We start from the raw sequence: 7,448 nt of genomic DNA, 5'->3' as shown, positions 1-7,448 counted from the left end.
GCTGTACCTGTGACGTTCTTACTTACCACGCCCTAGCCAGCAAACAAAAAATAGCAGTGTTTGATGGGTCCTGGACAGCTCATCTCCTATGGGATCTGAGACCGCTTAAGTGTTCCAATCAGAGCAGCCAAGACAGCAGGGGAGAGATCTCCACCACCCTCTCTTTATTTTTGTGCACAGAAGTGATCGTTGAGACCTTACTACTCTCTAAGTGACCCCCATGTTTTGTAAGGTGTAAGAAACAGTCCTCTGGAGTATGAGTGGGATGGAGGAGAGATTCCTCATCTGAAACACAGAGGATCTGAACACAAATCACCCTTCTTCAATAAGTTAGCTGCACATCCCTGGGGAAATCATCTTTGTTCTCTGAGCATCTGATGGCCCATCTGGAAAATGAAGAGGTTTGAGTTTTAAGATCCTATTATTTGGAGCTGGAGAGATGGCTCAGTGGTTAAGGAGGGCACTGACTGCTCTTCCAGAGGACCCGGGTTCAATTCCCAGCATGCATATGACAGCTCACAACTGTCTGACCGCCAGTCAGGGGACCCGACACCCTCACACAGACATCCATGCAGGGAAAACATCAACACACATAAAATAAAAACAAATACATTTAAAAAAGAAAAGAAAGGGCCAGTTATTCTAGTGGTAGGAATACTTACAACTATAACTGGGCTGAGGAGAGAGTTCAGTCAGTGAGGATCTTGCTGTGCAAGTGTGAGGACCTTAGTTTAAGCCCTAGAACCCATGTGAAAAAGCTGGGGAGGCAGAGAAACGTAAGGGCCATGCCACCTAGCCGAGTCAGCAAGCTCCAAGACGGTAGAAGAGCATACTTAAACAAACAAACAAACAAACAAGCAAACAAAAGACCTAAGGTAGGGGCTGGAGAGATGGCTCAGGGGTTGACTCAGGGTTTGTTCACTCAGCTAGGATGGGAATTGTAAGCATGATGCTCAAGAAGAGATTTCCTGGTTGTTGTTGTTGTTGTCAGCCTGACAGAGTCATTAGAGAAGAGGAAACTTCCATCGGGAAAATGCCTCCATCCGGTTGGTAAGTCTGTTGGGAATTTTCTTGATTAGTAATTGATGTGTGAGGGCCCTGCCCACAGTGGGTGGTACCATCCCTAGGCTCATGGTCCAGAGTGCTATAAGAAAGCAGACTGGCTGGGTGGTGGTGGTGCTCGCCTTTAATTCCAGCACTTGGGATGCAGAGCAAGGTGGATCTCTGTGAGTTTAAGACCAGCCTGGGCTACAGAGTGAGTTCCAGGAAAAAACGCAAAGCTACACAGAGAAACCCTGTCTCGAAAAACCAAAATAGAAAAAAGAAAGCAGACTGAGCAAGCCAGGGAAAGTAAGCAAGCAGCACCCTCCTGCATGGCCTCTGCTTCAGTTCCTGCCTCTAGGTCCCTTCCTTGAGTTCCTGCCCTGACTTCCCTCGGTAATGGGTGTGGTCTGGGAGTGGTAAACTGAAATAAATCTTTTTCTCCCCAAATTGCTTTTGGTCATGGTCTTTTATCATAACAATGGAAACCTAACTGAGACAGATTAAATTGATTGTGTTTCCTCTCCAACAGCACTTCATATTTATGGTTTTGTTTTGTGCCTGTGTTTGAGGGTACATTTGTGTGTATTTTTGTAGTAATGACTTGTTTTAGAAACCAGTGCCTTTGAACCAAGTTGTAAGAGAGAAAACCAGAGTCATAAATGGTTTTGTAGAATAGGTGGTTCTTCTGTCGCCACGATGGCAGTTGCTCTTTTTGCAGTGCATCCCCAAAGGATTTACATTCTTCATGAAAGAAAGAGGAGGAAAAAACAGAACAGGAAGAGGAGGAGCTGGGGAACCTGAGGAAGAAAAGGAGAGAAGGGGAGAATGGAGGGAGGAAGGCAGCCAGTTTCCCCGGGCACAATCTGGACAGAGATTGAGAACGAAGAATATCAGCAAATACCAAAGGCAAGCAGCCCTGGAGTCCCGTAACTGGGTGCACGTCGCAAGTCCAGCACAGGAGGCAGGACGTGCGGTCCTGCACAGGGATTCATCGATTGTTTGATTTCAGACAAAAGTCTCCACTGAGCTTTAGGTGTGTAAACACCTGATCTGCTGGGTCAGTAGGGTATCCTAAAGAGGCTCCAAAATACCTGGTGTGCAGCCAAGGCTACCCAATCAGAAACTCCTGGGATTCGCCACTGCAGCCAGCTCAGTAACTTAGGCAAGAATTCATCTTGTGCCTGCCTGTCTGTAAACACCAGCTTGGAAGAGAGAATGGCTAAGAAAGGAGCTTCTAATTTCTCAAGTACGCCAGCCTAGCGGCTGTGAAGGATTTTGTTGCTGTTGTTTCTTTATTTGCTTGCTTGATTTGTTTTGTTTTGTCTTGTTTCCTTTTTAGTGGGAGTGGAATCCTCTCTCTCATCTAGAAAACATTTGTGATCCCATTTCATCCAGAATATATTATATTCTGTTTTCTTCTCTCTCTCTCTCTCTCTCTCTCTCTCTCTCTCTCTCTCTCTCTCTCTCTCTCTCTCTCTCTCTCTCTCTCATTCTGTCACACACACACACACACACACAGACACACACACACACACACACACACACAGTTCAGACAGTTGTGAGCTGTCATGTGCATGCCAGGAATTGAACCAGGGTTCTCTGGAAGAGCAGTCAGTGCCTTTAACCACTGAGCCATCTCTCCAGCTCCAAATAACAGGATTTTAAAACTCTAACCCAAACCTCTTCATTTTCCATGTGAGAGGTGTGTGTGTGTTTGTGTGTGTGTGTGTGTGTGTGTGTGTGTGTGTGTGTGTGTGTGTTTGTGTGTGTGTTTCTGTTAAGCCTTATGGGAGAAACTAAAGGAATATGTTCAGAGCCTCTGCCTCTTAGCTTAGAGCATAGTGCTAGGGAATAGAATAAATCATCAAATGCTAATAAAACTCAGAGCAGACCCAGGTTGAGTGGGCTTGGTACTCTGAACAGCTTTCTGATGGAGGCAGATTGACCCTCAAAAGGAATGGGATTTATAGAGGCAAGAGGCAATTTAGGGGTTCAGTGAGATGACTCAGAGGGTGAAAGCTGTTACCACCAAGACTGGCCATCTGAGTTTGGTCCCAGCACCCCAATAGTAGAATGAGAGAACAGTATCCCTCAAGTTGTTCTCTGACCTCCGTACAAAGTGAGGACTGCCCACATGTCCACATGTCCATTGTGGTGGTTTGACTAGGTATGGCCCCCACAGACGCATGTGTTTGAATGCTTGGCCTATGGAGAGGGGCACTATTAGGAGGTGTTGTTTGGTCCAAGGGCATGCAAAAAGTGGGGGACAGACCATGGAAGTCTAAAACTAGAAGCAAACTTTATTTAAAGAAAAAATCACCACAGGGAGAAGAAGCATACCAGTTAACTAGGGCCATAGCCGGGGTTCAGGCTTCTGTCACTATGGCAAAGGGGGTGGGTTTCAAGCCCCTTTATAGGAAGAGGCAAGCATTAGGCATGGACAAAGGAATTTTTACAATTTTTAAGTTACACTTTCAGAGACATATTGCATTTTAGGATTTACAATTTCCCACTAACAAGATTTTAGAGCGTTCCAGCTAATGGATGTTTGTATAGCCCTGTAGTTTTCTTTTGACATAATTAACAGTATTTGTCAAGACTTATAGCTTTCTTGACCTAGCTGGTTTCCCACAGCAGCAAGAATGTGAACCAATGCAAAGCAGGTTTTCAGGTAAAACTCATTAAAGGTTAACTTTGGTCTACGGCAGTTGTCAGTGGTAGGAGGTTGTTGAGAATAGCTAACCCCAAGCTGTAGAGAGCCATTTAAAAAGCTAACATTTGGGTTGCTGACAGAGCTGCCCATTGTAAAACAAAGACAGGCCCAGTTAAAGGCTAATCCCCCTTTGTTGGCAAAGCTATTGGCTGTAGGCTTCCATCTCTCAAGCTTACTACCTTTTTTATTCTTATATTCCTATCTCATTTCTGTATTTCTATCTTATTCTTATATTCATATCATCCTATTTCTGGACCCTTCAGCGTGTCCTTGTTGGAGTAGGTGTGGCTTTGTTGGAGGAAGTATGTCTCAGTCTCTCCCTGCTGGCCAAGGACCAGGATGTAGGACTCTCAGCTCCTTCTCCAGCATCATGTCTGCCTGCATGATGATAATGGAATGAACCTCTGAGCTGTAAGCCAGCCCCAATTAAATGTTTTCCTTTATAAGGGTTGCTGTGGTCATGGTGTCTCTTCATAGCAATAGAAACTCTAACTAAAACACACACACACAATAAGTAAAATATAATTTAAAAACTGGATACAAAAGCAAAAAGAAGTAACTTAAGTGGCGTTGGCATGTAGCCCATGGTGGAGAAGAGGACAGCTGGTCACAGTGCACCTGCAACAGGAAACAGGGAAAGTACAGGTCATAGAGCCATCTAAGAAACCTCCGGGTGCACCACCAGTGACTTTCCCAGCTAGGCCCTGCCTCAAGGCCACACTGTCCTGGAGACCAAGTGTTGGAGCTCCATATAGGACAGGTTTTATCTATGCCACATTGTTAGAGAAGGAGGAAGAGGAGGAGGGGAGGGGGAGGAGAAGGAAAGAAGAAGAAGAACAAGAAGAACAACAAGAACAAGAAGAACAACAAGAAGAACAAGAACAAGGACTAGGAAAACAAGAAGAAGAAGGAAGAGGAGGAGGAGAAGAAGAAGAATTCTTATTAATCTCCTTATTTTTCATGTTTTTAACCATTCACATTTATTTCTTCTTGGAGACACTTGAATGTGTTTTTCTATATATGCTACCACTCTTAGACTTTGTAGGACACACTGGCTTTAAGAAAGATAAGATGAAGGGTGTGAAGAGATTGCTCAGTGGTCAGGAGCCCAGAATGCTCTTTCAGAGGACCCAGGTTCAATTTTCACAATCCAGGTGGCATTTCACAATCATACATAACTCCAGGGGAATCCAACACTGTCTTCTAACCTCTGTGAGTACCAGGCATACATGTGGTGCCCTTACATACATGCAAGTGAAACACCCATACACATAAAATAATAAATTAAAAAGAAACAAGATTTTAAAGGGGGACTGGGAAGGTGGCACAGTGGTTAATGTGCTCCCCATGCAAGCATAAGGATTGGAGTTTGGATCCTCAGAAGTCATGTAAATGCCAGGCTGGTGTGATGACGCTCCTGGAACTCCAGCTTTGAAAGGGGGAGACAGGGGATCCCCAGAGAAAGCTGGCTGGGAAGAGTGGTTGTTCTAGCAAGCACTAGGTTTACTTGAGAGACTTCTCCTCAGTGAATAAGGTAGAAAGGTGATGGAGGATGACGCTTGACATCAACCTTGCTCTTCTACATGCACATGCCCACAAGTATAGGTGTGCCCACACATATGCAGACATGCACAAACACACACATACTCACCAGATACACACATGTGGAGATGGAAAACATAAAAAAAGATAAAAACCATTCATGATGTGTTAATTTGAATGTAATTAGTCCCCATAATCTCATAGGGAGTGGTACTATTAGGAGGTATGGCCTTGTTGAAGTAGGTGAGACCTTGTTGGCAGAAGTGTGTCACTGTGGGGTGGGTTTTGAGGTCTCCTATGCTCAAGCTGTACCTAGTTAGGTTCACATCCTATTGCCTGCTGATCAAGATGTAGGACTCTCAGCTCCTTCTCCAGCACCATGTCTGCCTGCATGCTGCCACGTCCCACCATGACGATAATGGATTAAACCTCTGAACTGTAAACCACCCAATTTTTTTCTTTATATATAAGTCGCCATCACCATGGTGTCTCTTCACAGCAATAGAAACCCTAGCTAAGACTCATGACCAAAGGAAGATTTTCAGAAAATTCAGTCATTGACCCAAACAGACGCTTGGGTACTGGGCATTGTAGTTAGATTTTTATTTGTGCTGCCAGCTTACAAATAATGACTCAGAAACTTATTATTAATTATGAAAGCTTGGCCTTAGCTTAGGCTTTTTACCAACTAGCTCTTATAAGTTAATTAACCTGCTTTTATTAATCTACATTCTGCTATGGGGCTCAGTTACCTCTCCTCTGTACTGTATGTCCCGACTTCTTCAGTGTCTCCTGGCATCTCTCATGCACCTAGATTCATCCTGAGTTCCTCTTTCTGCCTGGAAGTCCCACCTAGTCTCTCCTGCCTAGAAATGGGCCACTCAGCTCTTTATGAAACCAATCACAATGACACATCTTCACACAGTGTAAACAAATACTCCACAAGAGGACATACACAAAACACTGTGTCCTCTTGTTGTCTTGACTGTAGATCTGAATCAGGAACCGACAAGTTTAGGTTATAGTCCTCATTCTTCCCTTCCAGAGGCATAGGGCCCAAATGGCATCATTTGGAAAGTATTTGCTAAGTCTTCCTAATATACTCTCTAACATGACAGTGAGTAACCAGAGATTGCCACATTCTGTAGTCAATGCTACTATTGAAAGGCATTTGAATCAGTCTTCCAGGACTGTTAGAATAAATCACTACATATAAGACATTAGTATTAGCTACTTTTCCATTGTTGTGATAAAACACCGTAACCAAGGGAACTTACAGAAGGATGTTTATTAAGGCTCGTGGTACCTGGTAGAGTCTATAATAGAGGAGTAGAGGCATGGCGGCAGGACCAGGAATAGTGAGGGCTTTTTAATTCTCAGAGTGCCTCAGTGATGTACTTCCTCTAGCAAGCCTACACCTCCACATCTTCCCAAATAGTGCCACTAAGTGAGTACCACATACTCGAATGCCTGAGACTATGGTGGATATTTACACTCAAACTACCACAACACTTAAGCCAAATATTTTTTCCTCCAGTTTCAGAGGTCCACATTCGCATGTCACTAGCACTTTGGAGGGTTACTTGATGGCTACTTTCATTGTCAACTTGGTGGGATTTGGAATCACCTGGGAAACACACTTTTATGTCTGTCTGTGAGGGTGTTTCCAGAGAGGCTTAACTTAGGAAGGCTCATTCTGAATGTGCGTGGGCTATCCAGTGGACTGTGGTTCTATACAAAACAAAAAGGAGAAAACATTGAATAGAGGTGCTCTGAATGCCTCCTCCAGAAGACATGGGTCATTAAATGAAAGTTTCATTGCCAGACATAGAATAGTTCCCTATAAACTCCCTATATTCAGGGAGTCCTAGAGGCTCCCGACACAACACAAGCTATTGTCATTGCTCTTGGTTGTCCATCATAGCTAGACAGCAAGACCCCATTGTTGAAGACATAACACACTGTGTGTGCAGGCTGTAGAGAAACCAGACTGGAACTAACTTAGAGTCTTCTCCCTATTGTCTACCTTTAATAGACCCAGTAGGTGCTGTATAGACTTCTGAGAGAAAAAAGTCATCAATGGACTTACCCAATGGTACAACCCACATGCTAAAGTACTAACTTGCCAGGCACTGGTACAATAGTGGCG

The sequence above is a fragment of the Peromyscus maniculatus genome, chromosome 21 (assembly GCF_049852395.1).
Source record: "Peromyscus maniculatus bairdii isolate BWxNUB_F1_BW_parent chromosome 21, HU_Pman_BW_mat_3.1, whole genome shotgun sequence".
Lineage (NCBI taxonomy): Eukaryota > Metazoa > Chordata > Mammalia > Rodentia > Cricetidae > Peromyscus > Peromyscus maniculatus.
The sequence above is the reverse complement of the archived record's forward strand: the minus strand, read 5'-3'. Positions refer to the sequence as shown.